Here is an 18,070-nt window from a genome sequence, read left to right as displayed (position 1 = left end):
AGAAGGTGAAGGCGGAACACCACCAGCATCAGATTAGACTCTGTACTTGATCTTATTTCACCAGGTCAAGCCATTTTTCAATTTTCCATCTGGACACTGCTGCTTTTTCTCCAAAGTATCCAAGTTAGTCATCAGATTCAGAGTACTATGAAATCTCTTTCAGGATAGTTTCATTTTAAAAGAATTCATCACTTACTCCATACTGTAAAAATGCTTTATAGGAAATCTGATTCTTAGAGAATAATGATAGTTGCAGTTACTAAAAATAAGCATTTAAAAACAGTAGCTTCTCTACTTAGAATAGGGGTCAAGAACCTTTTTTTAGTAGGGGAAAAAATCTATTATATGCTTGCATGTATTCTCTCATTTGATCTGCCAATAATCCTGTGTTCAAAAGAGCTGTTACTATGAGCTCCATTTTACTACTGAGGAAACAGACTGAGAAAGGTCATAATTTGCTCAAGATTACCTAGCAAACAAGTGGTGTAAAACCGTAACCAGAATCCAGGCCTTTGATGATATTTAGTTCCCTTTCCAGTACACCAAACTGCCTAAATGGCAATGTAATTTTGTTTTGCAAAAAGAAATTGTTAAAAAGAAATCACTTCAAATAGACTGAGAACATTTTCTTAGAATCATTATACTTGATACCTTTCATTCATCCAAGAACTATGCAATAAGCATTCAATAAATATACTTATTAAAAATATTTCTTTAAATGATGGTCAGTTAGCAATGGGAGAGAAGGAAAAAAGACATAACTTGAAACATAATTTACTCTTTTTTGTTTTAAAGGGGAGGGAGGAGATTATAGAAGACATCTCTCTCCTAGAGGAGCTTCCTAGCCTATGTTGACCCTTTTTTCTAAGCACTATGTAATTCTTAACCTCATGCCAAGTCATACTTGTACTACGGTGCTACAAACTACTTACTCCCATCTTGGTCAAAGCTGTACACACAACACAAACTGAGATATTCAATGTTTTCTTCTTAGAACAGGAAAGTGAGATGAAGAGGGTTTAGTTTGGTGGAGGCTGCAAGCTACCTATAAGTGCTCTCTCAGTCTATAGGAAAAAGAAAGCAAAGAGAGAATGAAAGAATGAATATGCTACTCAGGAGTGAATCTGACCCAAGAGGCCATTTATCTCCCATTTCTCCCAGGAGAAAAAACAAGAGAGAGACAGAGAGAAGGAAAGAAAGAAACAGTCTCTTCCTAGGAGTGTTCTTGGGCTTTCCTCTTACTGCATATCCCCTGAGTGGCCCAGAGCACTTCCTTCCCTAGGTTCCCTAGGGTTCTATGAATCCCCTGGCATCTAGGGTAAATGGCCCTCCTTTTTATGAGCTTAATTTTTCTGAACTGAAATATGATAACGTTAACAAAAAATGATCTTGTCCAAGATAGTAAAAACGTACTTTAAAAGTAAAGCTATCACCAGAATGTGGTATAAAAGAATATACTGCAGAAACCTCAAGGGTTCAAAAACATCCCTTCATTCATTTTAAACAGAGAAAATCCTACACTGCTACATGGACAGTGTTATATTGGCTTTTACAGGGAAAATGGCTTATTTTCTAAGAGTAACATTTCTGTGTTCTTTTAAGATTCCGACCTTGCTGCAATTTAAGGCTTAATCTCAATCACCTCTTGTTATGCCATCCAGTATGTCAAAATTAAGTATAAACCTACTGATCACAATAAAGGAAGGCAAAAAGGCTAAACCAAGTCAGTCTGGTTTTTAACAGTATAAACTTACTTTTATCTCTTAAAACTTCTTAACTTCTAGGCAAAGTCACCAACCTCTAATGTGAGACTGGCACCCTAGGTTCTTGGAGAGGGCATAAGAGGAAAGAAAAGGGGCTGGAGAAATGAGTCCTACAACGAAAACACAGGGAGCTGTGATCTTACAAATTGGAGCTGGAAAAACAAAAACAAAAACAAAACAAAACAAAACAAAAAATTACCTGGAACCTTGAAAGCTGACTCCAATCTCTCCATACTAGGTAAGAAAAGACTGAAAACCAAGAGAGGTTTATCTCAGCTGGTTTATTTATCCAATAAAAACATGTTGAGGCTGGGGCACAATGGCTCACACCTGTAATCCCAGCATTTTGGGAGGCCAAAGCAGAAGGATTGCTTAAGTCCAGAAGTTCAAGACCAGCTTGAGCAACAGCGAGATCTTGTCTCTACAGAAAATTTTTTAAAACTAGCCAGGCATGGTGGTGCAAGCCTGTAGTACCAGTTCCTCAGGAGGCTTAGACAGGAGGATCACTTGAGCTTGGGAAGCTGAGGCTGCAGTGAACCATGATTACACCACTGTACTACAGCCAGGGGCAATGGAACGAGACTCTGTCTCAAAAACAAAACAAAACACATTGAAAATGTGCTCTATGCCAAGTACTGTGTCTGGCACTAGGACTGGCAGTGTTATTCAACTGAGCCACCTAACTCCTAGGTTGTGCATTTTTCTCTCCATCCTGATACTTGCTGTAAATGGAAAAGTCCACAGGCCTAAAATAGCCCACTTTTTGTTTTCCATGGTGATCTTGGGGGGAAAAAAATGACGTTGTTACTAACATTTAAAAGGTAGGAAGATTCACATAAAATTCCAAACTCTTGGTTTCTCTGGGAAAATCTAAAAACCTGGCGACAGGAGCTAACCTTCCTGAAGGGGGATAACTGAATGATGCTGTGTTAGTAGCTGCCCTTTGTCGCTGGGCATGTAATTTCCAAAGTACCCAGCTGGCTGCATCACTTTTTTTCCTTTCAGACCTGACTCCTGAGGTAGCCATGCTTGTGCCCCAGAGCTATATTGTCTTCCTAAATCTTTTCTCTCAAATGAAAAACCACCACCCAAACCCAAAATTTTTAAGCAGGTTACAAACATGTTTAAAGCAAGTTATATGTCAACTGCAGGCACATTCTCCAGAAATACAAATTAACATGGTTTCTAGTTTACCCCCTCCCTTTAGACCCCAGTTCTACCTTGCTTTCACTTTCATAGGCTTTCTCCTTGGCAAAGCAAATTTAAGAATGAAACTCTACATACAATCTTTTTTTCAAAGGTGCTACTGGGTATTCCCCTCTTCAAAGGTTAGAGGGTTTTTCTACCTACTGAGCTACAGCTACTGCTCAGTTACTGCACTGAACATCAAGTCAGTGTGAAAACACATTGAGTGGAGAGAGAGCAAAACTAATTATGAGGAAGGGCTCCAATAACTCTGGCCTGGGTTTGAGTACATTTCAGTCACTGCAGTTAGTCCTAGGGCTTTCCCACCACTTCATGGAACCCCTCACAGGGAGTCTTATTTCTAAAGGAGCCTCCATTTTCTAACAGCTTCTATAAGTACATACCTGTACAATGTTCAGTCCCTCTCCTCTCTCCAAATATGTTCAATATAGTCATCCTTCACTCTTGCATTTCAGGATGCACCGTTCTTCCTTCTTGAGCCCATGTCTCCCAGGCTTCACTGAGGTTAACTAGGGTTCCTCTCATTTTGTCAAAGAAAGGTCAGCAAGGCATTTTTTTTTTTTTTTTTTGGTCCATTATTTGTGACTATATGGCACCATTTCACCATTAGCCCAAAAGAAAATTAAAATACAAATTTCCAGTAGTTCTTTAATTTGTCATTGTGCAACACCTTAATCAATAGATTTGAAAGTCAATTTACAAGAGCACATGACAATAGTAGTAGCAGCTGACATTTACTGAACACTTACAGCATGTGCCCAGTAACAAAAAGTAAGCCTTTTATATGCATCATCTCACTTAGTTCTCCCATCTATAACATAGAAACTTTCCGTGCTCCTTTAACAGAAAACCAAGGCTTGTGAGATGACGCCAATAAAGGCTGAGGTAGTGGCATATTCGAGTTGAGCTTAAAACCATTCCCTCCACTGCCATACACTACAATTTCTACCTGTTTCTCCATACCTGCTGTTCATACCTCCTTGAACTCCTTTCTTAACTTTCCATGTAACTCACATCCAGCCTTCAAAACCTAGCTCAGATGAAACCTCATCAGGTCATCATGCCTACTGCCCTAGGCGGGCTTCCTGGAGGCTAGGCCCACAACATTTCATTCTTGTATCCCCAGGGCCAAATGCTATTAAGTGTTAATAAATGCCTGATGAATTCAATTGGATAAAATGGAACCACGGGTTCTGACAGCTACCCAGCCACTCAGGTTAATATGTGCCTGCAGTGGGATGCTATTGCCTTGCTAAGAACTTGCAATTAGGCTAGTGGAATAAACAGCTGTTCTGGCATTTACCTTCACTCTTCCCAAACTCACCTATAGACATCAATGTGCTGAGGAAGGGAAAACGAGGAGTAAGAAGCAAATAAAAGTCCAGTACTCCTGTTCACAGGAGTTACAGGGTGTGTGTGTGTGTGTGTGTGTGTGTGTGTGTGTGCGTGTGTGCATGTGTGTGTGTGTGTGTGTGTCTGTGGTGGTGGTAGGGGTGTCTTTAAAGTTGATTGGGAGGAGGAAAGCCTGGAGAACAGAGAGAGTTTGTCCCCCAATAGTCTACCAGGTGAACATTAATCTATTACTGGCCTGGGGTTACAAAATTCTAAAATTCATATAAATGTCCTCAGTTAAGTCATTCTTGGCTAGTCTAGCATGGTCCCTTAGGATAGACGTTAAATAAATGAACAGCTAGCATGCATTTTACTCTGAGGCCATACTTACTAATGCTACCCATAAGAACAATTTTTGCTGAGTGCATAACTTGGATCAGACCCTCTGCTAAACTCTGTATGTGCACTGTCTTGTTTAATCTTCACCAGCGTCCTACGAAGAATACTGTAAGTGAAGAAATGCAGGTCTGTAATAGATAAATGGCTTGCCAAAGGCAAGCCATTAGCCAGGCGTGGTGGTGCACGCCGATAGTCCCAGCTACTCGGTAGGCAGAGGCAAGAGAATTGCTTGAACCCGGGAAGTGGAGGTTGTAGTCAGCCCAGATCATGCCACTGCACACCAGCCTGGGTGACAGAGCGAGACTCTGTCTCAAAAAAATAAGAAAATAAAATAAAAATAAAAATAAAAATAAGTAAAAAAGAAATGTTAGGTGCCGCAGTTCTAGGCCAGGCCCACACAAAGCTCTCTGGCTTGAGCCTGAGTCTCTCCTACCCTCTGCTGGTCTAATGGAAAGGGCTCCAAGCACCTACAGGAGGGCAGAGCCACACAATTTCACTCCTGAATGACTGGGGGAATCAAGAGTCTCCTTACCAACACACTCTGAGCTTAAACAAGAAATAAACATATATTGTGTTAAGACACTGGGGTTTTGGGTCATTATAGCAGTCAGCCTACCTTTATTAAGCATTCTTTTTATCATCATAATTTTCATCACCAACAGCAACAGCTATAATTTACGGAAGGTATACTAAGTAGCAGACATTATACTAAGTGTTTTATATACATTATTTTATTCACTTCTATGAGGCAGCAAAATCATTAGCGATAAAATCAAGGGTCAGAGATCAGTAATCATTTCCTCTTCTGAATATTAAAGCATTTACCATCTGAAAGATGTATTTCATGATTAATTATGTAATGCCTTGTTATGCATGTTGCATTGACAGGTTAAGCAGTTTAAGTCCTGTAGTTAGTTGATATTCTCTTTAACTCAACAGTTGTTACTCCCATTTGGATAAACAGCTAAGAGGAGATGGGGGTAGGTCTTACATTTCTAAATTCTGTATCATTTCACACATTTTCTCATGAATATAGAAATTAATAGATATAACTGTATTATTTAAGCCATTTCTCACAGGCATATGTGCACTATGTCTCACTCTTTCTCTACAGTGTTTTGGTCAACAAACCCCTTGAGTAAATCTGACCAAGAAAATTGGCTTGCTACAAAGAGTTGCTCAGGATGCTGTTGATTTCAGATCTGTAACTTAATGAGAATCATTAACACAAATTTTCAATACTGCAATTACATGCATGAATGTACATAAACACTTAGCAAAGTGGCGGGCACATAGCTGATGGTCAATAAATGATTGTTTCCCTTCTCCTCTATCCCAATAGCTACTTTAAGTACAATCATATGCTGCTTAAAGAAAACAAATGTGATCAAGGGAAAAATGTTAAGCTGGTAAGTAGAGGATGATTTTAATTACAAGGAATATTTTCCCAACTGGGAGGAAGACTGTCTAAAACTTTAGGAGCCAGGGCCAAACAAAAATCAATTGCTAGTTACAAGATTATCCTATTCATAAAAATCTGTCCTGACACAACCTCAGGAACATGAATTCCGGAGAAGCTGAGGAGCCAGTGCTTATTCACTGCCATGAGCGGCAAAATGATATCCTGGGATTCACCTTCTATTTGCTCAGTTCTATAGGTTTGACGATGTGGCATTTGTAGTCAAACACTAACATGCCCTCCTATAGATCTTAAAATATTCTTCATATATTGTCAGAAAACAGTATACTAGCATCTGAAGATTTGTTTTTTCTGAGGCTGTTTCCAGCCTTTGCCTGTTCACAGAACTCCATTTCCTTCTCAAGACATTCAAAGAATCTTAACATGATGCAGACACTAGATTTCGTATGGTGACATTCCACAATTCTGTGACATAAGCTTTACATTAGTTAATTAATGTAAATATTTCCACTGCTGTTCATTTAAATACCATGTTCCAAAAAGTCTCTCCTTTAAAGAGCTATTTCAAGATGAAATGGAGTACAAATATGGTCAGTTACTTTATTCGGTATAAACATTTGGACTTATTCCTGCTCTTCATCAATTGTAGTATCTACTTTGTTGATAGGATGGACTTTTCCCAGGGTAATTTTCCCTTCAACGTCAGGGTATCATCCTTAACAGCAGGCAATAAGGTTAATGCTATAATCAGCTATTACGTTGGCACATTCGACTTTAGCTACTGTTCAAATATAGCAACACAAAGAATGGAACAGCCAAGCTAGAAAAATACAGTCTTAAAAATTAGTTAATTAAACTCTGGGTAACGAATTTAAAAAATACATATTCTTTTAAAATTTTTATCATATTCTTTTAAAAATAAAATTTTTAAAATGCTAAGTAAAAAAAAAAGCCAATTTTAAAAGATCACATTTATGTAACATTCCCAAAATGACAAATTTAGAGTTGGAGAGCCGATTTGCAGATACCAGAGTTAGGGATTGTGGGGGTAACAAGAATGAATGTGTCTATAAAGGGGTAACACAGGGGAGATCTTTGTTTTTTGTTGTTGTTTTTTTTTTGAGACAGGCTCACTCTGTCGCCAGGCTGGAATGCAGTGGCACAATCTCGGCTCACTGCTACCTCTGCCTCCCAGGTGCAAGCGATTCTCCTGCCTCAGCCTCCCCAATAGCTGGGACTACAGGCACATGCCACCGCACCCAGTTAATTTTTGTACTTTCAGTAGAGATGGGGTTTCAGCATGTTGGCCAGGATACTCTCGATCTCTTGACCTCGTGATCTGCCTACCTCGGCCTCCCAAAGTGCTGGGATTACAGGAGTGAGCCACCACACCTGGCCAAGATCTTTTTAGTGATAGAATAGTTCTGCATCTTGATTGTGGCAGTGATTACGCAAAAATACACATGATAAGATGACACAGAACCATAGACACACTTTAAACCAATGTCAATTTCCTAGTTTTAATACTGCAGTATACTTAAGACATAATAAATGGGAGAAACTGGGTGAAGAATAATCAGATGGACCATCTTTGCAACTTACTGTAAATTTATAATTATCTCTTTTATTTTTATAAAAATAAAAAGTTTAAAAAATAGCTAAAAGCAAGTTGAATTATAAACATATTTCACAGAATAATCTATTCAACTCATACAATTAAATAATACCCAAGCCTCTGTAAAAATCTTTTGTCATCTGACTTTCCATTTTGTACATAAATCAACTACTGATTATCTTCATGAGGGAAGAAGGGAGTGAAAATAGAGGTTTTACAGTTGGTTTTGCTTACTGTTCATAACACTGTCAGTAACAGAGTATTTCGGCAGTCAATATCTGGATATCTTACAAAGGAGGAGGTAGCATACAATATGTAAAAAATAAGAACATGTATTTAAAGTCTTCTTATATTCTAAAATCTATATCATATTTCTATTTAAAAAAAAAAAAAAAAAAGAGGAGAGGCTGGACGCAGCAGTGCACACCTGTAATCCGTGCACTTTGGGAGGCTAAGGCAGGCAGATCACTTGAGACCCAGCTTGGGCAACATGATGAAACCCTGTCTCTAAAAAAAAAAAAAAAAAAAAAAAAAAAATACAAAAATTAGCTGGGTATGGCTGCACATGCCTGTAGTCCCACCTACTTGGGAAGCTGAGGGGGGAGGATCACTTCAGCCTAGGAAGTTGAGGCTGTAGTGAGATGAGATGGTGCCACCTCACTCCAGCCTGGGTGGCAGAGTGAGACTCTCACTGTATACTTGAAAAATGTCTCAAAAAATAAAATAAAATAATAAAACTGAGATCCATGTAGCAGATACACTAAACACAATTTAAAAATAAAAAAATATTTTGTGGTTTCTGTGTGCTAATCAAGATGTCACTGTGTATATGATTATATGTAATTTGCAAAATACATTATTAGACTTATATGACTACCAAACAATAGTTTTTTTTAAGTACACAGGGCAATAGTTTCTACAATTCAAACATCTCTCTAGGTAAATTAATACAAATTGTTGCAACGTGCCAATAATAAATAAGAGACGAAAAGAATTCAGGAAGCTGGGAGATGCAAATTGAACAAAGCCAGTGTTAAGTCATTTCCACTAGGGTTTCAGACAGCGATCTTTTATCACTGGTTGAAATATGACATTCTGAGACTACATCACAAACATGACCACATGATTCTCTGTATCTCACATATAAATGAGTTCAACACCAGTTCGTCATGACTCTGAATCTAAAGAGACATTGGCAGCACTTCATAAATACCTTCCTGTTCGCTCCTTTCTACAGTGATGCAATTTGACCTACATTTCCAGTGCCCATTGAAACTTCAGGGGAGGGGGAAGAGGAGTTTTTCATTTCTCCTACCCTCTGATTAACTAGGACAGCAAATGCCACTCAAGGGACTGCTACTGAACAGAAGCAAAGGGGGAAAAAAGTCATGCCAGTAGGAAATTCCGCAGGAGGACATTTAGAAATACTGCATTCTCTGATTCTGCAAACAAACTGTCATAGCTTTATAAGACAATGCAAGGAAGAATTGCCCCACTTTACACCATAATAAGAACATAACAGTAACGGCTATTTTATTTACCTCTGGCTCCCTGTGGGATGAAAATTAAACTTGAACTATATACTCCTGTCCTTGTTGTAGTCTTTTATTTTTAATAAACTTTTAATTTTAGGATGACTAAATTTACAGAAAAGTGGCAAAGATTATACAGAGAGTTCCTGTAAACCCGACACCTGGTTTTCTCTACTGCTAACCTCTTATGTAAGTATGGCATCTCTGTCACAGCTAATGAACCAATACCAACATGTGATTATTTATTTTCCTCCAGCTTTAAGGCATGATTGACAAAATGATACAGTGTAAATGTGGTATTCTGATATATGTGTATATTATGAAATGGTTAAATCAAGCTAGTAAGCATATCCATCACCTCATTTTTGGGGGGAGTAAGAACATTTAAGATACATTCTCAGCAATTTTTCGGGTATACAGTACTACTCACTAGAGTCACCACGCTGAATAAGTTTCCTAGAACTCATTCATCCTAACTGAAACTTGTACTTTTTGACCAACATCTCCCTATTTCTCCCAATACTTCCCCAACTCCCAGCCTCCGGAAACCATTATTCTACTCTCTGCTTCTGTGGTTCAATATTTTTAGATTCCACATGTAAGTGAGATTCCTGCAGTATTTGTCTTTCTGTGTCTGCTTTATTTCTCTTAGTATATTCCAGGTTCATCCGTGTTGTCAAAAATGAAAGGGTTTCCTTATTTTTTAAGGCTGAACAGTCTTAAATTATTTGCATATGTATATTGGATACATTTTCTTCTTCTTTTTTTTTTTTTTTTTGAGACAGAATCTCTCTCTGGAGTACAGTGGTGTGATTCTGGCTCACTGCAACCTTCACCTCATGAGTTGAAGAGATTCTCCTGTCTCAGCCTCTTGAGTAGCTGGAACTACAGGTGCACGCTACCATGCCCTGCTAACTTTGTATTTTTGGTAGAAACGGAGTTTTACCATGTTGGTAAGGCTACTTTGAACTCCTGGTCTCAAATGATCCACCTACCTCGGCCTTCCAAAGTGCTGGGATTACAGCCATGAGTCACTGCCCAGCCTAAATATCACATTTTTTTTTTATCCAATCATCCATTGATGGATACCAAGATTGACTGCATATCTTGGCTATTGTGAATAATGCTGCAATAAACATGGGAGTGCAGATACCTCTATAACATACTGATTTCCTTTGGATATATATCCAGAAGGAGGACTGCTGGATCATATAGTTCTATTATTAATTTTGTGATAAATTTCCAGTTTTTAATGGCTGTACTATAACTTACATCCCCACTACCAATATACAAAGATTCCCTTTTCTCCATATACTAACCAATACTGGTTATCCTCTGTCTTTCTGGTAATAGCCATTCTAACAGGAGTGAGGTGATATCTCACTGTGGTTTTAACTTGCACATCCCTGATGATTAGTGATGCTGAGCATCTTTTCGTATATACCTGTTGGCCATCAGTATGTCTTCTTTGTCAATTCAGGTTCTTTCACATTTTTTAACTGGGTTATCTGTTTTGTTACTAAGTGGTTTGAGTTCCTTATATATTTTAGATATTAACCCCTTATCAGATGGATGGTTTCAAATATTTTCTCCCATACTGTTGGTTGTCTTTTCGCTCTGTTGACTATTTCCTTTGTTATACAGAAGCTGTTAAGTTTGACGCAACCCCATTTTTCTACTTTTTGGTTACCTGTGCTTTTCGGGTGAGATCTAAAAAATCACTGCTCGGGCCAGTGTCAGGCAGCTGTCTCTTTCCTCCCTTTCCATATTGCACTCTTTGGAAGGAAGTCACTTGGCACGGCTCACTTAAAAGATGGGCAGTGGGCTGAGCACAGTGGCTCACACCTATAAACCCAGCACTTTGGGAGGCTGAGGCAAGTGAATCGCTTGAGCCCAGGAGTTCCAGACCAGCCTGGGCAACATAGCAAAATCCCATCTCTACAAAAAATACAGAAAAAAAAAATTAGCTGAGCATGGTGGCACACACCTGTAGTTCCAGCTACTTGGAGCCTGAGGTGGGAAGATAGCTGGAACTCAAGAGACAGAGGTTGCAGTGAGCTAAGATTGTGCCACTGTACTTCAACCTGGGTGACAGAGAACCTGACTCAAAAAAGAAAAAACAAAAAAAGAGAAATGGGCAGTGATGTTCCATCTCCCTGAGAGATTATCTGTATAAATAATTCAGTTTTCTTTTATATGAAAGATTTATCTATTCTCTCCCGTGTGCTTATTTATCCAATCACTGATTTATACCACTATGGCCTCATGGATATTTATGATTTTATATCACATATTATTTATATGTTTATATATTTATATGAGCCTTTAAAAGAATATATATGTACACTGTATATTTTATTTATATCTATTTTATATGTTGGGTTACAATCTAATACTATGTTTTTTAGCTGCTCAAATTGTTCCAGTTTGACCTTTGGGAGCTCTTTCAGTTGGTTCTTTGGTCCCTTTGACATATCCCATCACTGTGTGGTGTGTGAGAGAGAGAGAGAGAGAGAGAGAGAGAGAGAGAGAGAGAGAGAGTGTGTTTGGGGGGGGAGGGGTGTGTGTTATTTTCTTACTTTCTGGAACTAGAAGACACTACAGGCTCATATTGTTTATTCCCTGTCCCAGGCATAGAATCTCCTTTTAATTGAAAATGGTATTAGAAACCAAGATCTGGACAGTGGGTCTTAATAGTCTCTTAATGTTTGACACTTTAAAATTTCTACACGAACTACTTCTATAGTAAATCAACAAAATTATCTCTTCAAGCATCTTCATTTTGTGGCACAACATAATAAATATGAAAAGGATGCTTGGTAATCAATCGAGCTTGGTAATCAAGCTACCCTCTGACTTTCAGGTTTGACATGGTCAATTAATATCCCAATTAAGTTCCCTCAGAGGAAAAAAATATATATTTTTTTCTGTTTTTGGGGGAAACAAGAAGAAATCTAGAATTAAATGCTACTCGTTTACTGTTCTATACAATAAGGTATCCTCTTTTCTCCCCTTAATACTAAATGATATTTCCTTGGTGTCAATGCTTAATTACCTGAGCTAAGGGAAAAGAGAAATATCAATCAGATCTGGCTTTGAAATACACTAGTGATGACTTATGGCAGTTACAACTTCCAATTTTTGCTTTGCATATTTTAATGTTACAACTAATTTTTCTTTAGGAATAAACGAATCAGCTAAACACAAGCACAGAGTCTAGAGCTTCTTGGGCAGTAGGGGTACCTAGTGGGAAGTGAACAGATTTCTAGAGATAACTAAATTGCCTAGACTAGAGTTAATCCCATACAACACACACTGGGCAATTCTTCACCTCAGATTTCAACCAAGTACTAGTTTGCAATATTAACAAATGGACTATGCTAATAAAATCTCTGGTGACCTCAGACTTTTTTAAAACAGAAAATAGGCTGGAGCCAGCATCTAATACTGCTTTTCCTCTATCTTTTTTTCACTAGGTCTGAATCACATTTATATTCAATAAACATTTACTGAGCCTCTACTACGAACCAGGCAGCATACCATGCCTAGTGCTTCCAATTAATCCAATAATGAGAAAAAATTAAGGGCCCTGTTTCCAATTTTCCCTTCCAGCAGAGCAGCTGAAGTTGATGGAAGGTAAGCCAAGCCTTTACACATAGCTGAAGGCTCAAAAAGTTTTGGAGAAGCACATGGTTTAGGGCCCATGTCTACAGCTGTCTAATAACATCTTAGAAAGAAAAGATCACGGCCTTATCTGTAAAATGGATATTATATAATCAAACCTACTTCTCAGGAAGAATGCATGGAGAACACAGTCCTGGCACACACCATGGGCTCTTTAAGTTATTGGCTCATGTTCATATTATGCATTTCATCACAAACACATCTAGGAAACATCAGAACTGCCTCACTCAGGTGTTCATTGCCTTTTTTTTCAATTGACAGTTTTACTTTGTAAAATCCTAAAACCATGATCTTTAAAAATGTCAGTATCTATGTCCCATCAACCTGTCTGATAAATAAACACCACATATTCATTTAAGAGTCATAGGCCAGAGGTTAAGTGTGGTGACTCACACCTATAATCCCAGAACTTTGGGAGGCCGAGGCAGGTGAATTACCTGAAGACAGGGGTTAGAGATCAGCCTGGACAATATGGTGAAACCTGTTTCTACTAAAAATACAAAAAAAAAAAAAAAAATAGCTGGGCATGGTGGCATGCATCTGTAATCCCAACTACTTGGGAAAACTGAGGCACAAGAACTGCCTGAACCTGTGAGGCGAAGGTTGCAGTGATCCGAGATCACGCCACTGAACTCCAGCCTGGGTGACAGAGCAAGATTCAGACTCAAAAAAAAAGAGAGGCAAAGGCCAGAATGGACAGGTCATGTTAAAAACAGTAACAGCTAATATTGTGTAAAAGTTTATTTTATACCAGGCACTATGTAAATGTTGCACAAGCTGACAAGATAGATACTTTAACTATTTCTAATTTCCAGATGAGAGGCTATAGAGGTGAAGTAACTTGTGCAAGGTTGCCATCCATCTGGGCTAGGCAATCTGCTCCCAAAATAATAGCAAGAGCAGCAAAATTATACTGTTGCAACTAAAAGTCCATTCCTCACTTCACAATGCCGGTTCTTTTTCAAACACTATCATACTGGGTGCAGCAATTGAGTAAAAGTTAGTTAAAATGCGTTTTTTGCTAGAAATGCAAACTGACAGAAGGGCTTTGGATACTTCTGATCCCAAGGTGGACTCCAAATTGGGACTTTCAGCACCCAAAATATTTTCAGCAAATAAAATCCATCAAGGACTCCCCACAGTGTTTAGCAGAAAGTGACTCCCTGGCCCAGCAGCCTGTAAGTCTCTTAACTTACTCTCTAGCCCTACCTTATAGTTCCTAGCCCTGTATCAAGCAGTCGGGTGCAGTGGCTCACCCATGTAATCCCAGAGCTTTGGGAGTCTAAGGCAGGAAAATTATGAGCTCTAGAGTTCAAGACCAGCCTGGCCAATATGGTGAAATCCTATCTCTACTAAAAATACAAAAATTTAGCTGGGTGTAGTGGCGGGTGCCTGTAATCCCAGCTATTCAGGAGGCTGAGTCAGGAGAATCACTTGAACCCGGGAGTCGGAGGTTGCAGTGAGCACTGTACTCCAGCCAGGGCAACTGACACTCCGTCTCAAAAGAAAAAAAAAGCTCCAATAACAATGAACAAGGCCAGTCTCCAACACACTGAAAAGTTTTCCTGCCTTAGACTATTTGCACTTCAGGCTGCATCTAGACCCAACTAATTTCTTCAGAAATCAGTTTAGAGGTCACTCATCTCTTGGAATAGGCAAAGCTAACCCCATATTGATTCCCTAAAATGGCTTAAGAGATTCCCAACCTGCTCCCTCCTCAACCTCAGCATTCTCAGCACTGGTATTACCCCGTAACAAGGACCTTTTCCCTTACAGGTTTTACCCCCAGGTCAATCACAAAAAGGCATGGCTAAGAGCAATCCATTTTTGGAATTAAACAGACAAGAGTTCAAATCCTGTTTTCTATTTTCAAACTATGTGACTTAAATCTTTTCACTTCTCTGATGGGGTTTAATTGAAAAGATAATGCAAGCATAGTCTGGCACATACTAAGTGTTCAATAAATGATAGCCACTATCATCATTATTCCTATTCTATAGAAAACAAATTGAGAGGCCAAGAAGCAAAACACTAAATGTCACAGAGCTGGTGAGTAGTAGGGATTGGGTTGAAACCAGTTCTTTTTCCTTTTTTTCCAAGTCCCTATTGAGCGCCATGCTTGGCACTGAGGAGACAGCTGTGAAACAGCCATGAACCCTGTTCTCAAGGTGTTTACTTCTAGTAGGAAGGAAAACCATAAAACCTTTACACAAATAAATTGAAAGAGCACTTTGAATGAGAAGGGCAGGGTGTCTGAATACACAGGTTTTAAAGCAAGTAACAAGGTCACTGAATTTTGTCTAGAAGGTCACGGAAGGCTTCTGTGAAGAGGTGGCATTTAAAGGACGCAGAAAAAGTGTTAGGGAGATGAGGGTAGCAGCAAGCACCCCAGACAAATGATATTTCAGTAGAAAAGACACTGAGGAAGAATGGCAAGTTCAAGAAACTAAAAAGCCTGAGCATCTGATGAGGGAGAAGATGCAGGCAGGGCCAGATCAGAAGACCACTGAAAGATATAATCAAGGTTTTCAATGTCATCCTTCCTTTCAGCAATGGAAAGGCACCAAAAGACTGGCTGCCCTTGATGAAACAGCAGGGAAAAGCTCACTCTGACCCCAGCTCCTTGAATCAGGGCTACTTGGTACTTTTTTCATCTGTACTTCTAGGACATGGCAATTGTAGACTTTTGATAAATATTTGTGACCTATCTGAAAGAATCTCTGATAAAGACAGACTACATCACTTTTCCTTCTTTTTTAATCCCACAGCTGGTGCTTTTATTAAAACACTGATTATTATAGGTAGGTGTGGACCTCTTTTCTCTATTTAGTCATAAATTTCTGAAGAACAGAATAAATATTCATCTTCGCATTTCTCAAACCTCAAGGCTCAATAAAGTTATGGACTAAAACAGACTCTCTTTTGATAAGCTAAAAATCTGTTCTTGTATTTCAAGATTGGTGCAATAAGAATCTTTTTGCTAATTCATTCCACCTTATATAAATCACCTGAGGTCAGAAGTTCTAGACCAGCTGGCCAACATAGTGAAATCCCAGCTCTACTAAAAATACAAAAATTAGCTAGGTGTGGTGGTGTGCACCTGTAATCCCAGCTACTTGGTAGGCTGAGGCAGAAGAATCATTTGAACCCAGGAGGCAGAGGTTGCAATGAGCTGAGATCACACCTTTGTACTCCAGCCTGGGCTACAGAATGAGACTCTATCTTAAAAAAAAAAAAAAAAAAAAAAAAAAAAAAAAAGTTCTGAAGGGATAATGTATAAGGACTTAAGCTGCATTTTCCTTTTGCACCTTAACCTTAATAATAAACAACACATTTCAGCAATATGTCATTAAAAGTACAAGTTTTAGATTTTAAAATAAATCACTTGTACAGTTCATGTGCATATATTTTTTTTTTTAATGTTAGTTTAATTTTAACCAAGAACAAAATGCCCCAACAGAAGGTCTTTCAGTGATTTTCCAATTCTTCTGAGAATTGTTCAGATTCTCTCTTTGAATATTTAATTACTCTGATAAGAGTAGGGTAACTCTTTGGGCTATTTATATTAAAAAGACAGAACTGAGTCATAGTCAATATTTCACATGCTTTAAGGTGTATTTTGGGATTTCAGGAGATGAGGATGATGAGATAAAATGATGAAAGTAAGATTAAGAATATGCTATAGGGCCGGGCGTGGTGGCTCAAGCCTGTAATCCCAGCACTTTGGGAGGCAGAGGCGGGTGGATCACGAGGTCAAGAGATCGAGACCATCCTGGTCAACATGGTGAAACCCCATCTCTACTAAAAATACAAAAAATTAGCTGGGCATGGTGGCACGTGCCAGTAATCCCAGCTACTCAGGAGGCTGAGGCAGGAGAATTGCTTGAACCCAGGAGGCGGAGGTTGTGGTGAGCCGAGATCGCGCCACTGCACTCCAGCCTGGGTAACAAGAGCGAAACTCCGTCTCAAAAAAAAAAAAAAAAAAAAAAAGAATATGCTATAGGGTATGGTATTTGGTCTGATCCCCTTTCCATGCCCAGACCAACTTTCCACCATTATGGGCCTTGCTGAGTCCCAAGAGGCTGACCTCTATGGGCAGCATCACAGACTCACCTGCTGGCCAGCTTCCAGGTGAGTCTGGCCAATAGGAGCCACTGGAAAAAGATCAAAGAGCAAAGAATAAAGTCTGAGAGGAGAATATTCCCTCCTTGTTCCCTTCCTGCTCTGGGCTGCATTTTCTGGCAGCGGCTAAATACGTCCAGTACTACAGCTCCTGTGTAACAGCCCATCCACTATGGCTCCAGCTCTCACTAAATTCCTCTTTGCACCCTCAGACCTAGCAGTGATAACAGCTTGCCACTGCTGTTAGTTTCTAGATGACAAACCCACATCATCCTCAACTCTGCCCAGTCTTCTAAAAATAATTCTTTCATTAAAGTATCTTAAACCATGTGAGTTGGACTCTTTTTCCTGTCATATCTAAGCATGCAAACCATACGCTTGTAAAATCAGCAATCTCTCTCCTTTGCATGTGAGCAGTTATCACAATGGTTATTCATCTTGCAAAGTAATTCCTTCATACCAAGGACAGCATGTGAGCAGAAATGACACCTTTTAAACTGGTCAGTGCAGGCAAATACTGAGAGTACTCTGGAAAGACAGCTGGCAGAATGGAGGGGCCAACACTGACAATTCTCTAGGTAGGAGTCTGTTACTTGTCAAGAATAAAATGTTTACAAAGAAATGGCACTGCCTCCTACTTCTCCTGGGTTTCCTCTAGCTTATGGCAAGGAATCAAAGTCAGCTTTGTATTTTCACACTGAATACCAAGAAGTTGTATCACTGCCTGGGGAAATTGCCCTGTGTCACTTCACTTTGCTAGTTTCTCAAACCTAAAGACCGGCTTACCACTAGCCCAGGCAGACAGAAAGAGAACCAACCATCTCATATTACTAGCCACTTGCCTGCCATTCTTCCTTTTTTCTCTTTCATCCTGGGATAAATCTTTCTTCTGCACTAATGCAAAAGATGAACAGGATGAGAGAATTCTGCTGTGCTCAGCCTTGCCTGTCTCTTTAACAGTTCTGACCAGATTAGCACTTTTCTTTTTCCACAGGAG

The 18,070-nt window shown here is 39.1% G+C and overlaps 1 protein-coding gene across 4 annotated transcripts in view; it reads right to left on the bottom strand.

Moving 5' to 3' along the window:
* ATXN7 (ataxin 7) overlaps window positions 1-18,070 on the bottom strand; it is a 138,410-nt gene that overhangs the window by 105,990 nt on the left and 14,350 nt on the right. Inside the window, exon 1 of one of the 4 annotated variants that reach the window (XM_074404486.1) lies at window positions 1,755-16,164. The exons of 2 other annotated variants lie outside the window; for them this stretch is intronic. The gene's annotated coding sequence lies outside the window, so the exon portion shown is untranslated. Of the gene's footprint in view, window positions 1-1,754; window positions 16,165-18,070 lie in introns of those variants that run through there. One more of the 4 variants, XM_074404488.1, reaches the window with a different exon arrangement.

The sequence above is a fragment of the Saimiri boliviensis genome, chromosome 8, assembly GCF_048565385.1.
Source record: "Saimiri boliviensis isolate mSaiBol1 chromosome 8, mSaiBol1.pri, whole genome shotgun sequence".
NCBI classification, from domain to species: Eukaryota; Metazoa; Chordata; class Mammalia; order Primates; family Cebidae; genus Saimiri; species Saimiri boliviensis.
The sequence above is the reverse complement of the archived record's forward strand: the minus strand, read 5'-3'. Positions and strand labels throughout refer to the sequence as shown.